Genomic DNA, 2,028 nt, shown 5'->3' with positions numbered 1-2,028 from the left:
AGTTGAGCCCTAACCATGGTGGGGCTGAAATGGTATAGACCCTCTATGTGTGAAATACCCTCCCTGGGCCCCCTCTATTTCAAATTCCTGGACCTGGTATTTAGAGAACATGATTGTAATTTTTTTTTTTTTAAATATTTATTTATTTGAACATACAGCAAATTATCAATTCAACAAAACAATCATTCATTGTTACATTTTAAAGATACAAAGCAAATAATAATTAAACAAATAACTAACAAATCACATCACTTCATTTTGTTATATAAATATTGGTTTTTGAGTACTATAGTAAAACAGTTGTTAACAAATATGATAAAGTACACTCATGATTACTAACAACATCAGAATTAACAAAGTTTCAAAACAGTATAGTATAACATCTTTTTTATGAGTTAAATTACTAGTAGTAAATTTTAATCTTATTAAATAATATTAATTACCAGTAGTTGGAATCATAAGTAAATTGAATGATTGTAAATTTGATAACTGCATGCAATTTTGATGAAAGATTTCATAAAGTTGGGGCTGTATGCATAAATGTTTAGGCCTACGATTGCTGTTGGATGTAAAAGAAATACGAATTGTGATTATTTTCTTGTTTATATTTATTATCATCAGCTTTACTGTAGGTGTTTGACTTGACAACAATAACATGCTTTTATTTATCAGGAGCCAGAAGTAGAATATGTTGCAGATGCTGACTTTGAAGAAAGTGATTTGAGTGACTTTGAGGTGCGTATAAGTTTTTGATTAATACATTTCCAGTTGGTTCTTCTTTTCAAAGGCTGACCCACACAGCTTAAAGAACTTGAATATATTGTGCTAAAATAGCTGAAACATATTTGCTTTGAATTAAACATTAAAAAAACACACAGTTATGGCATAGTCATGCCAAACCAGTCACTCCTCAAAAATCCATTTTCAGGTATTAATACAAGGTTGAACAGTGTAATAAAGTTATAAAATGGTAAAAGAATCATTCCAGTTAATAATAATAATAGTAATGTTATATTTATATAGCGCATATTGCACATTGCCCCTGTGCGCTTTACAGAGAAATAATATAGGCCAACTGAGAAAAAGCAAATGACAATAAAATAATAACAATAAAATAAAATATAAATAATCATAATAACAATAATAACTATGAGACTAAACTACTCCTATTCCTTAAACTAATTAATGGTTGGCTGTTGACTCCGAGGAGCTCATCCGCCCTTTGTTCAGCTATTGGTTTTTCTTGCTGCTGGGTGACCATAAACACCCTCCCCTCAGCAGCCACTAAGACATATTTGAAAGGGTTGTCAGTTTAGTCGCCGACGCTTCAACCGGATGGATTTTAATGTCGTTATGAAGTTGCAGGAGTACAGCTGTTTAAAGAATGTATTCGAGAAATCAGCCTTAAAAGCTTACGATTTCGGACATTTTTTCAGGCAGAGACCATCACCAAATCATAAACAATTTTTGAACGTTGAAAATGGGGGAAAAAACCAACATAGCATGATGTATAGATATATTACGTTTAGTTGAGTACATAAAATACATTTTGAATATTTTGACATTCACATGTTTTAGCCATTAGCTCCAAAACCAGATCTATGTAGAGTGACTGGTTTGACTTCACTGCAATTATATTAAATTTTTCAAATAACATGTGCATAAAGATATCATTGAATTTTTGCATAGACCTTTAAATTTGCTGGTAATAAATATTCAAATCTCTACTACAGAAATATTAATAAATATTAAATTTCTATAGTAGAAAAATGTAAAATAGCAAAAATAATGAATTGTTTCATTTGTAGTTGATAACTTTAAAACTTATGTACATTGATAAGAGTTATTCAGGTGTAATCAGAGAGGAACTGTAATCTAACACAATGCTTCCCAAACCTATTTCCCAGGGACCCACTTTGGCAGTCAGACTTACACTGGCGACCCACCTTGTCAGAAACAAGAAGTTATACTCAAGTTTTTATATATATATATATATATATATATATATATATATAAGATGTGTATAAG

The 2,028-nt window shown here is 30.5% G+C and overlaps 1 long non-coding RNA gene across 1 annotated transcript in view; it reads left to right on the top strand.

The window, feature by feature from the left end:
* The first annotated feature begins 610 nt into the window (after window positions 1-610).
* The window catches only part of LOC117123085, a 3,797-nt gene continuing 2,379 nt past the window's right edge, over window positions 611-2,028 (top strand). Inside the window, exon 1 of the long non-coding RNA XR_004447803.1 lies at window positions 611-735. This is a non-coding gene — a long non-coding RNA (uncharacterized LOC117123085). The remainder of the gene's footprint in view (window positions 736-2,028) is intronic.

Source organism: Anneissia japonica, unplaced genomic scaffold (genome assembly GCF_011630105.1).
Source record: "Anneissia japonica isolate Jap-2015-1 unplaced genomic scaffold, ASM1163010v1 scaffold287913_len271248_cov200, whole genome shotgun sequence".
NCBI lineage: Eukaryota > Metazoa > Echinodermata > Crinoidea > Comatulida > Comatulidae > Anneissia > Anneissia japonica.
This window is presented reverse-complemented; position numbering and strand designations above follow the sequence as displayed.